This window comes from Microtus pennsylvanicus, chromosome 7 (genome assembly GCF_037038515.1).
Source record: "Microtus pennsylvanicus isolate mMicPen1 chromosome 7, mMicPen1.hap1, whole genome shotgun sequence".
NCBI classification, from domain to species: domain Eukaryota; kingdom Metazoa; phylum Chordata; class Mammalia; order Rodentia; family Cricetidae; genus Microtus; species Microtus pennsylvanicus.
The window spans coordinates 30,141,537-30,154,443 of NC_134585.1; the positions used below are offsets into that span (position 1 = coordinate 30,141,537).

At 42.8% G+C, this 12,907-nt stretch overlaps 1 protein-coding gene across 3 annotated transcripts in view; it reads right to left on the minus strand.

Annotated features, from left to right (window-relative positions):
* Positions 1-12,907, minus strand: part of Il1r1 (interleukin 1 receptor type 1) — a 71,075-nt gene that overhangs the window by 35,057 nt on the left and 23,111 nt on the right. The window lies entirely within an intron of this gene.

A 12,907-nucleotide genomic window follows, 5' to 3' on the forward strand; every position in this document is an offset into this window, starting at 1 on the left:
AAACAATTCTGTGCCCAGCACAAATTCTGGAGCCTGGCGCTGGGTGCCTCCATCTGGCTTTGAGAATTTGGTCAAGTCACTAAGTTTGTGATACCTCGATTTCCTCTTTGGTTATAGAGGCGTGCAGTGGGATTTTGTGGAGGGGTAGAGATCGAGTGAGCGCCAGCATAGCCGTGGTACTGCAAAGACTTTATACTTTGCTGCATTACCGCTATACACCAAACTGAACAACACTTTGACTTGTCTTACCATAACCCTGTTAATTCTAGTACTAAATTAGGCAAAGGAAAATTCACGCCCAGAAGAAAAAAAAATCAAAAATAGCCAAGGTCGTATGACTGATTGCTTCTTTCCTGGTCATAATGGGCCACCCTGCAATGCAACAGCAAATAAACAATGATTGATTGATTTCTCCTTCTAGAGCACAGGACCATTTCCTGCCAGTCTTCCAGGCTGGACAGGACCTGGATTCCCTGCCGTACTCCCTTAAGCAGCTTTTGAAACTCTAGGTTGAAGTCACCTGGGGGCAGTTCTGAAACAGGAGACACCATAAAGGAACAAAGCAGCAACAGTTTATCATAGACGCTCCCTGTGGCCTCGGAGTTTCTCATTTATCTGTTTCCGGAGGTTTGACCTGTTCCCTTTTCTGAGAGAAGCGGGCTCCGGTCATGGTATTGTGGAAAGTCAGTGACTGTCCCTTGGGTCAGTATTCCACAGAGGTGGTTCTGACAGCCTTGGTCACATTCACAACTGTAACCAGATTTGGCCCCTCCCGTGGTCAGAAATGGCATGGCGCAATTACTGAAGGCTACCGGTGTCAGTAATTTTTACAACTTCCAGGTGACTGACTCCATTGCGCAGCCCCCATCGTGACGCAGGCAAACCGAGTTTTTCACCTCAAGGCTGTTTCAACAGATGTGTCCCGTGGTATTCTCCACCCCCATTTCTTTTTTTTAACTACATTTTAACAATGCACAGTAATTATAGGTTAAACATGACAATTCACACATACATAACAGTTTGATCATGTCTACCCCCAGTATCTTATAGTTTCCCTTCTATGGGCATGTCCTTTATTTCTTTTTCATATCTCATTTATGAAAGGAAACATGATGTTTATCTTGTTTAGTCTGGATTAGATTGCTTAACATGATTATCAGCAATTCCATGCATTTTCCCTAAAAAAATGTCTGATTTCATCCTGACTGCATTTAATTCTTTATATCTGAATAATACTTAATTTTCTGTATATGCACTTTCTTTATCCATTTATCTATTAAAAAGGTCCCAGGCCGAATTATGATTTGATTGTGGTGAATAGCACAGCATCAAAGATAGGTATTCATGTCAGTATCTGCATGCTGACTTAGACTCCTCAAGGGCCGGATCCAGGAACAGTTCAGGAGGGTCACTTGATAGTCCTATCATAAGTGGTAGTTTAATGGATGCTAAAAATAGGTGTGTCTAACTCGAAATGGTAGACTGGGGATGTCACTTGGTGGTGTAGCACTGGCCTAGCATGTGACAGGCCCTGGGTTTTATCCTGACTATCACACACAAAACAAATATATAAGCCAGCAATATAAAAGTTTTATGTTGGTAAGCATAAACTTGCCTTAATGTTTATGCATTAATATACTGAAAGATCTTAAAGCAATTTGTAAGTAGTAAAATTGATTTGTGTGCTAATGTAGAGATGAAATTCAAACTTCATTCGCACTTGGGATGGTCTCACTGTGTTATCTAGGGTGACCTTGAAATCCTGAGTGGACTCGAGAGCCATCCTCCTCAACCTCCCGAGTAGCAGGGTGTGTACCACAGAAATTTCTCCTTTTTGTGTAGCGACCCATTCCCCTTACCTGTGCCCTACATGTCCTGGAGACACACAGGCCTCTCCATGAAGGCGCAGCTCTCAAATGCACACTCCAAGTGACGGGTTTACACAGCTCCACCCTCCACTTTATGGTCTCAAAGGTTTTACCCAAGACCTTGGTGTCACCTCCTCCCTCAGATGTGTTGCATACTCTCTCTCAGACCTTTGACCTTCTTGACTCCCTTTCTCCAGACAGTTCGAGTGTGGCCACTTTACTCAACCCTTCTGCTGAGATCTGTGTAAACACTGACAGCCGCTTTCGCGTCACCCCTCTCAGTCCTTGAGCGTGCTCACGTGTGTCAGCATGAGACACACCACGAGCTCTCCTTTCGCACACTGTTGACAGCCCTAGGGTTCATCAAGTGTCATAACAAAGTGTGGCGTCCAATATGGCATGAGTCAAAGAGTGCATTCTATTATACCCCGGTGTTCAGTAAAGCATCCACGAGTCTCCAGACCTTCCTAAGGGGCCAGGCCTGAAGAGCCAAAACCTGTTGGTTTAAAAAAAAAAAACATACAGAAAATGAGGCTGGAAGGATAATCATGGGCTTGGCTACAGTTTGTAGAAAACACAGGCTGACTTGTGGGTCAGAAACCCTCCCTGGAGATCAAGCAACCCTTAATCTCCCTCACTACCCCCAAAGACTTCCAGTTAGAACACCATGAGGGGAAAAATTACGAAGAGTGTGTTACTGGCAAGGACTCTGGGTCTTGAATCAGTAAACGCGAAACAGCTCTGAAGCATTAATTTTTTTCAATCACTATAAAGAATGAGAATCCATAAGAAACATATAGGGAAATGCACTTATAGACCATCGTGTTTTGACAGGCAGGGCCTCTGTGGAGCTTAACTCGCTACACCTATTTTTGCTGCTTGTGGAACTTCCAGGAACCTCTCACAGAACCACAACACAGACCCGAAACTGCTGTCCCAGATGTCCTTGAACAGCCCAGCCTTCCTGCTCCTGTCACACATTTTCCATCGACCAACATCCAAACAGGCACTTCTGAACCCGTGCCTCAGCCCCGAAACATCTCAGTCTGAAGCAGTTCAATGCCCCCCACCCCCGCTTCTCTTAAGCATTTTTCACGGACTCCTGAGATTGTCTTTCTAGTCAACACACTGTGATTTTTTTTCTTTCAGCCCTTTACCAAGCAGAAAGCCGCAGGCAAACTGGATGAAAGCCGATGTGACTGCGTAGCAGACATCGGGACAATGAGCCGTTTCTTTTTAACTTCCTTCACAAGTAGAGGAAAGCTTCCTTGCAGTTGCTCAATGAAGGCAAAAAAACTGAAAGAGCTTTGGGGCCTGGTGGGTGTCATATATCAACAGAGACTCACGTCCACATACTGATGCCCCTAACAGAACCTGATAGGCGGAGGGCGCTCTCCTCCCAGCTTCCTGTCACCTTCCTCTCCCTGCCCTTTTCTTCTTTACCCTCTCCTCCCCCACCCCCGCTTCTCTCAACATGTTTCTGTTCCATGATTGCTCAAACCTGAGAAACTCACAGCACCAATAACCAAAATTTCGTGGCCCAGTAGGCTGTTTCCCATGATTCTCCCTGTTGCCCAGAAAACACCTATTGAAGCCGTTGGACTCAGTCACATGCCAGACAATAAGAGCGTGCTCTCCCCCCCCCCCCCGCCCTTAAGTCCCATTTTATTTACTTTTCTGTGTTTATACTGAATGCAAGTGTCTATGTCCATATGTGCAAATATGGGGAGAGATGGCTTCTGTACATGTGTGTCATGCATGTTAGGGTCAAAGGGCAACCTCGAGTGTCATTTCTCAAGCTTTGCTTTTCTGTCTCTGCCTCCCCAGCGTGGATATTACAAGTGTGCCAGTACCCCACGCATGGCATTTCTCACTTGGGTTCTGAGGGTTGAACTTAGCTCTTGCATTTGCCAGATAGACACAGCACCACCTTAACTGACTCTCTCCTTGGACTCCAGACTTCCTGTGAAAGTGAGATCCTAAATGGCCCATCTTTGTTCCTATAAACAGTCTTTAAGTTATGTCTATGTTCCTTTTCTCTATAGGCATCTGTCGAGCCTACACTTCCACGTTGGGGTCTTTCAATTTGCTGATATTGTCTAAACACAACTAAAATGTAATTTCTCTAAGTGGTCTTTCTTTAACTTGATCATTGCAGTCAGTTAAAGACAACTCTTTAGCCTCGAGGAGCCATATTGAATTGCTCCCCCACTGAATATGTAAATGTGATATTTACTTACCTTCCCTTGAATCTCGATTGACTTTAGTGAGTTACTCAGCCGATAGAAGGAAGGAAGTGGAAATGACTTCTGAGGCCATCAAATAAAGCTGTTTAACTAGTGTTAGAGAAGGTGGCGTGGAGTGGTGGTGAATCTCTCTGTACCACAGGGTACCCTCTATACCCCTGTGCAGTCAGAGGCAGGAAGATCGGGAGTCTGAGGCTCCATAGTAAGCTGCACATCAGCCTTCTTGAACTGTACAGCAAAGCCAAATGGAAGGAAGGGAAGGACGGAAGGAAAGGGTGTCAGAGGGAAAGGAGAGGAAGAAGAGGAGAGGGAGAACAGGAAGGGAAGGGGAAGGAAAAGAGAGAGAAGGGAAAGGAAGGAGAAAGGAGGGGAAAGGAGAAGAGGGAATGAAGAGGAAGGATAGGGAAGGAAAAAGGAAAAGAAAGAAAAGAGGGAAAAGGAGTATATCATGTTTTTCTTTCTTCCCTGTCTATGGAAGTTGTAAGACTGGTACCTGAAAGACCCAACAAAAGACAGTGATTTGAAACAGACTCCTGGAGAGGATCTAAACCAGGCGTGATGGGGCAGACGATGCCAACAAGGACACTGTCAGGTACTCTGTGCGCTTAGGGGCACAGGCCTGTCTGCCATTGCTACCACCTTACACATAGAACTTACACATTTTGTCAGATTTATATTTAACTTTTCATATTGCTGACATTCTTGTGGAAGATATTATTTTACATATTACTTCCTGCACGTTCCACTGCTGATGCATGGTGATTTTTGTACATTGTAACCCTCAAAACTAACTGGATTAGTTATATTAATTTTTGTGTGTGTGGATGCCTAGCTAGAGACCTCTGTTGTCTGTAGATGATGGAGGAAGGTCATTGGCTAATAAAGGAACTGCCTTGGCCCTTTTTTATTGGTTAGGACATAGGTAGGTGGAGTAAACAGAACAGAACGCTGGGAGGAAGAGGAAGTGAGCTCAGACTCAGCAGCTCTCCTCTCCGGAGAAGATGCTTCAGAGAGACGCCATGCCCCAGCTCCGACCCAGCATGGACTTAGGCTAGAATCTTCCCGGTAAGACCGGTGCTCACAGATTATTAGAGATGGGTTGATCGGGATGTGAGAATTAGCCTAGAAGAGGCTGGATAGGAATGGGCCAAAGCAGTGTTTAAAAGAATATAGTGTCTGTGTAATTATTTCGGGGCAAAAGCTAGCCGGGCAGGCGGCTGGGGTGTTGGGGACGCAGCCTCACCGCCCTTATTACTACATGTAGATAGTTTTCTTTCCAAGACATCTCTATATTTCACTTCCTTTAATTTTTCACTATGCCCCAGCTAATCCCTAAATATAATACTGAGCAGAAGTAAGGAAGCAAGCATTCTTGTCTCACTGGTCTTAGGAGAAAGTTCCCATTGAGTCTGATGCTAGTGGTAGGTTTTCACTACATACATTTTTATTAGGCTGAGGGAGCCTCTCTTCTAATTTGCATGGCATTTTTTATCAGGGATATGTAGACAGGGACTGCTCTTTCGTTTCCCAACTGCTCAGACCAAATAATCACACGGAAACTATATTAATTATAACACTGTTTGGCCAATAGCTTAGGCATATTCCTAGCTAGCACATATATCTTAAACTAACCAATTTCTATTAATCTGTATATCACCGCAAGGCTGTGGCATCTGTCTCTTTCAGCAGCTACATGGTGTCTCTCTTTGACTCCACCTACTCTTTCTGTATATCTCTGTTTGTATTTCCCTCCTGGTTGTACTCTGGTAAGCCTTTGGCTGAGACAGCTTTATTCATTATCCAATAAAAGCAACACATATACAGAAGGACTTTCCACATCAGGAATACAAGTTGTATTTTGTTAACCTGTTCTATGGCATCCATTTTTCAGTTTTGTTTCTGTGGTGGATTACATACATCAGTTTTCCAGGACTGAGCCAGTCTTGTTTTTGAAGATAATTAATAATTATGTATTTATCTTTTTAGAGAGTGCTGGTTTGTTTACTAGTATTCTGTTTAGAATTTGTATGTCTTAAAAATTGTATGTCTTCATTCATGAGAAATACTGACCAATAGTGTTTCTATATCATATTCCATAAGCATTTCTGTATCATATTCTCTAGTTTTGATGTACAGGAAATAGCCTTGGAGAGTTGGGAAGACTTTACAAATTGAAAATTATTGACTCCTCTTCAGTTTTCTATAAGAGTTCAAATAGAACTGATGTTGTGTCTTCTTTAAGGGCCTGGTAGAACTGTTTGGGACTGTAGTTTTCTGTGTGGGATGGGTCAGAATAAATACATTTCATACCTTGGATTACTCTGCTTATCTCTTAGAGAACATGTAATACAGTTATAGTTAACTTTAATGCTCATGCACTCTACTTATAACATTTGTATTAATCTTTGACTGTCTCTTATTGATTTTTCTCTCTGGTTTGCATATCTGGACATTTTTAGGTGGATGCCCAACATCGTGAATGTTCTGGACTTGGAATTCTTTTGTCTTCAGGATACAGTTGATTTCTTGAATATTGTTTCTTTGGGGTCTTGCTTTTCAGAAATTAGGTGGGAACATAGCAAGCAACATTCGGTCTAAGACAGTTTCCCCATTACTTGCTGCTTCTGAGTCCTCTATAAAATGCCTTTGAATCCAGACATTTTATTGTCATCTTGCAGCAATGATGGTTGTTCCTGGACTTATGTATTGTTTTATCAAACGTTCTTTTCCTGGATGGGATAGCTTTCTCATGTGGGTATGGGTCAGTGCTCTGCTGAGTCCCTACACAGGACTCTGATGGTCTCTAAGATGCCTATTCTCTGCATCTGTTCCACCACAGCCTCCTAAGGTCCCTCTCATCAATTCAGAAGTTTGCTGAGCTCTGACTAAGTTTCTTTCCCTGTACTATGACTCATGTTGGTAAACAGAAACGGTCAAGGGCTCACTCAGTTGTTTCTTGACTCCTAGGATGATGGACCTTCACCACTGACATCTAGTATCTTAGAACCCTGGCTTCACGTGCTCTCTCTTGTTACTTGGTTGTTTCTGGTAAGAAAGTTGCTCCAGGCGCTCTTACTCAATCCTGACTGGAAGTAGAGACATGCCAACAACTTCTAAGTTCATCAGTGAAACTGACTGGATTCTTCACCCCGGGCAAAATATTTGAAAAGGGAACTTGAACTCTTCATAAAACATAAATCATAATGCAGAATTGATTGATTCTGGCCAAGACCAAGATTTTTGAGGAAAGAAGTTAACTGTGCATGCCACAGACAAACAAACATCCTGGCTACTTTTGAATCCAAGAGGCAGAGAGACAAGTTGCAAGGCTCAGGCCAGGGAGGAAAGTCTCCCAAGATTGCCAGCTGAGATCGAAAAGAAAGAAAGACTGTAAGGAAACAGTCAGAAGAAGAAGGAGAGAAAAGACGGGAACTAATCTACTCTTTTGATCTGACAAATCCAAGAATTTTGAAAGACGAGTTATTAACATTTGCCATTTGGAAGCAGATGACAAAGGAAGAAGCTGAGAGGGGATTCTGAGATAATGGCTAAATCACCAAATGTCAGTACATGATAGGAAATCAGTCCATGTGTCCTGCAACAGATGAACAGATAAAGAAAATTTTATACGCAATGAGATCCTATTCAGCCCTAGAAAGAAGGAAGTCCTGCCATTACCGCATCTTGCGTGGAACTAGAGGGCACTGTAAAGTGAAAACAGGAAGAACAGAAAGACAAACACCGTAGGATCTTGCTTAGATAGGAATACTTGATTTCCTATTAGTAGAGAACAGAATATGTAGGGAAGGGTAGGGAGGAGAGCGGTGCAGAAATGTTGTTTAATGAGTATAAGAAAACAGGTAAGAAGAATGGGTTCTAATAATCTCTAGCATGTGGAAGTAACTATGGTCGATGATAACTAATTGTACAATCCAAAAGAGCTAGCCGAGAGAACTGTGAACATTTCCAGAAGAAATGATGAAGGCCTGAGGTGAGATACACGTTGCATTCTTACCCTTTAGTATTTACAATTATCAGATATTGACTAAAAATCAATTTTACATTAGCAAAGAGAGAATTATATATTTTAGTGATTCTCACAAGGTCCCAAGAGCCACTTAGAGGGTCCTGAAGATCACAAGTACTTTCTTAGCAGTTCAAAGAAGACTTTTTACATACATATTCTCTCATGGCATTCAGTAGAATTTCCTGCAAGCTATATGGCATATAAAGATAAAATACAGGTGCATATTTTTAAATTTTTTGTTCTCTTGTGTTAAGCTAAACATGCAAGAATTTTCCAGAACAAGGTATATATTGTAAAGCAATGCTACTATTTTTATTTTCAATTTGTTTTAAATTCACAATTATTTTGTAGGAGATACCACGTTACTTACATTAATGGGCAGTTGGTTTATTGATGTTTTTAATGGTCCACAAAATTTACTTTTAAAATTACATAGTTTTAGTGTTTGATACAGTTAACATAAGTAGAATTAATCATGCAGACAGAAGGCTTTTAGCATTGCCAATAATTTTAAGAGTGTAAAGTGCCTCAGACAAAAATTTGCTAATGTCTCTGAAAAGAGGTCACTGGGGAGATCTCGAAGGAATTTCTGAGGAAAAGGACAAAGGACAAAGAAATGCGGAGGGAATCTCCCGGGGAACCAACTGCCCCACTTGTCCCTGTGGCTTTGGAATAATATCTTGAAGAACACCATCCTTAACAAGCCTCTCCCATAGGGACGTGGTGTCACCATTTCACTGAGGTTTTTCTATCATTGGGTAGAAAAAGTCCCCTGCTCAATTCCCTCCTAAAAGGTACACGGAGTCACTCCGTCATCTGCACTTTACTTGACACGCCTTTTGTGCGAGTTACTTTCCTCACTGCTGGGACCAAACACCTCACAGAAGCACTTGTGTGCGTGGAGGGGACGCAGATTTATTTGGGATCACAGTTTCAGAGGAAATAGTCCACCATGGTGGGGAAGACAAGGTGGCTGAGGTGACTTGATTTATGGTGGCAGAAGGGGACTTCTAATATGGTGCTAAGTAGGCGGCAGAACACTCATGACTCAACCAGAAGCCGATGCCATCCTCAAGGCCTACCCTGAGGATAGATGACCCTCTCTCTCTCTTGGAAGATAGGCTTCAGTCTCAAAGGTTCCCCCAACCTTCTAATACAGCATCACCATCAGCTGATCTCCGGACTCATGTGCCTATGGGGAAATGTTCATGTCCAAACCGGAACAGCTTTCGTACGCATCCATCTGGTCCATGCCCAGTAATCAACTGCATATGTAGGAAGAGGATGTATAAGAACCAAGCACGTGTGTCTAACCACAAGGGCGGCACTGTCATAAGACAGCAGCACTATGACCTTAACAACAGCAGCCAATGTCCCAAATGGGAGCAGGAACTTGTCCAAGGATTACACGGTGAATAGACTCGGGGAATGAGGTTTCAACTCACTGTCTAAAGTTGATGCCTCCCATCCACACTGCTGCATTTTACTGGCCCACTGTTGATCACTGCACAGGAGAAATGCGTTAAGATTTGAGGGATTGCTGGGGGATTGCTTTCTAGATCCAGAGGAAGCATAGCATGGCGGTTACTGGCATAGACCATGGAGCCCAACAGCCTCCGATGGTACCCCACTCACATCCCAGTTCTACTAGGACTAGCTGTGGGCAGGAATCAAGTCACTTAATGTCTCTTGTATCTCAGAGATAGGCGATAAAGTCATGTAGCCATCGTGTGGTACTTAATGGCATTTCAGTTCCTGGCAGACCATGCATACAAAGATAGTTCCATGAAATCGTAGGACCTAGTGGCATGATAGTCATCTCAGTTGCTTAAGTCTATGTTGTTCACCGATGACAAAAACTTTCTAAGGACATACTTCTCAGAGCGCATCTCCATCACTAAGAAATGATGGCAAGCGTGGCGGCAAGATTCGCAGCCTTCCTGGATTGCTGTAAGGACTAAGAAAGTTAACCCGTGAAAGAGTTGACATTGTCAGGTGTACACCAGGTAGCAGAGATGCTCTTGATCATCCTTACAGTGTTTTTATAGGCCTTACAGAAGTTGTACTGGCTCGGGCTTTTTGACTTTAGAAAATAGAACCAATCTTATCTGCCCACTTATGCTAGAGACTTACTGAGAAGATTGCAGGGTCTTAGTGTCCCTGAAAGAGTTTTCCTGAATAATGTCTATGCAAATAAGTCACTATTGCTGGGACTTTCTTGGGTATGAACTCAGAGTGTGATGTCTTTTTGGAACAGGGAGTTTTCTGGTGGGGGAAAGAAGTGGCCAGTGTTGCTAGCTAGAAGGCTAGAAGCCAGTCACCACAACCAATAAATTCCTCATTTGCCAGACATCAACCCAAACCACATTTTAAAAGCAGAGCCTTTGTCCATAAACACTCACATCTGAACTAATCATATCTGATAGGTGAGAATAACTCCACCTCTGTGAGATAAGGGCCATGAGCTTGGGCCATAATATAAAGACAAAAGCCAATAGGAACTGAAACCTGAATTCTCTTCAAGATTAATACAAGATTAAGAAGCAAAGGTCAGCCTGTAACAAGAGATTTCACAACATTCTTTATGCAAACTTAGACATTTAGTTATGGCTGGGCCAAAGTGGTTCTCTTATTCCCCAGTTTTTCATTGTTAAAAAGTTTTAGCCAAACTTGAATCACTTCCTGTCTTAACAAGAGCAATATGTCTTTCTTGTTCCTCCTACATTGTTAATGTCCAAATCACTACTGCTGAAGAAATCCCCCTTGCTTGTTGCCAAACACATATCCCAAAATATTAGATGTCTGCTGTTGTTAAAAGTTACACATATGTATGAGCATGAACGTGCTTGTGTACAGACACAGACTGTATTACCGAAGTCCTTATGAATGCTTACCAGCACATATCACTACTTCACGTGACCTAGCTACCTGATTCCTTTCCCTGCTAGACCATAAGTCCCATGAGGGTAGAGTTTGGGTCTTTTCATCCATTGTATTAGTATTATATTAAATAAAACCTGAAAGCATATTCCACACTGGTTGACTAGATGGTTGGACTGCTTAATTCTGTCCATTTAAAGGCCCTGTGCCTGGTTTCAGTGTTTCTCAACCCCAGTGTTTTCTTTTTAATATTTCCTTTTTCTCCATCTCAGTTCTTTCCTCTGACCACTTACGGTTCTTCCTCCATCTTTTCCTCTCACTCTGTGTGTTCACGAATACTTAATGGTTAATGTTAGGCTTCTCACCTGACCTGGATGCCTTTGAAGTAGGTGGGAGCAAACTTAGTCAAGAGCTCTTCAGAGTTTTGGAAAATGAAACAAGGTGCTTCTCAGGCCTGACTAAGAGAGCCCCTGGGCATGACAGAGTGCAGGCAAGAAAGAAATATCCTGAAGTCTAGGTTGTCAATCAAAGTCTAAGACCGATACTAGAATAGACCTCCTGAGGGGTGCACAGCTCCTAAGAACAATTACATGAATGCAAATACAGCTTCTAAAGCTCTTAGGAACAATCACAGCAATGCATGGCTGCATGCAGCCTAGCAAGAGAGCCACTGTATTGCCAGGGCCTGGGAAGAGGACACTGGTTACTGGCCACTGAGAGAATGGCTTCTTCAGACTCTAGAAAGGGTGATTTAGCATAGGTGGGGGCCCTGGGAGATGGCATACCACAGATCCTCTTAAGTTTTGATCATCTTTCTTTTGAAGAACAGATCAGCAGCACTTCCCCCATGAAGTCTTATTTTTGTGTTGCTGTTGTTCATTACTGTGAGCCCTACTTCCCAAACCATAGGAGGAATTAACCCAACCACATCGCCTGACATCTCAACAACAAGACCACAGTGGGTCAGGGAAGACCTGGTGTTTTGTGCTTCTGTCTCTATTCCCCTTCTTATCTTTCCCTGTCCGTGCCACAATGGATAGTCCCACTGACGAGTGTGACATCACTCTGAACAAATCTTCAATACTACCCATGACCCATGCTAGAAAATTTTCTCTTTACTCCCTCGGACACTCAAGAAACAATCACAGAACTACCAAGGTTACCGTGGGCTGTATCCAAAAAGAAAGGAGACATTATTTTGTGTGTGTGCCAAAACAAATCCTAGCTAAGAGTACCTGCCGGTGTAGAAATTATGAAGGAAGTTGTGCTTTTCCCACTAACACACTGTTCCAGGGAGAAGAAACACTATGTCAAACAATCTGGGAGTTCCAGATGGATGTGTGGTAGCTAAGAAGATCCCCCAGGAGTGTCACCCAGTTGCCAGCATTGAGAGACACGAAGGAGACTTTCCCCAGCTTGGGGAACAGTGTAGTGGCACGTGACATTTATTTGAATGACCTCACCCAGTGGAGCCCTTCTTATTTCCCTCTTACCCTTCCAACTCCTTCCTCTTTCTTTCCTCTTTCTCTCATAGCTCTATCAACTACTACAAAGCCCTCCAAGACTCAGTCTTTGCTTTCTGTCAATGGAGAAAGACCTCCATGGCACAGATTCCCATATGTTCTCAAGACTTCATTCACAAGCAGCCTTTTAAATGGCCATGTAATATTTTCGTTTGTAGAGTACTATATTAACCTCATTCAGAATTATTTCCCTTAGCCCTTTCATCTACAGATCTAGTAATAAAGCCTGTTCTTAATGTTAATATCTTATTAATATTTTGATTTATCCAAATGTCTTAAGCATGGGACCCCAGGAATATTTATTTTGAGAAGCTAAGCGTTTATAAGATAACTCATGTGTCATACTACTTTTACAGCCAACAA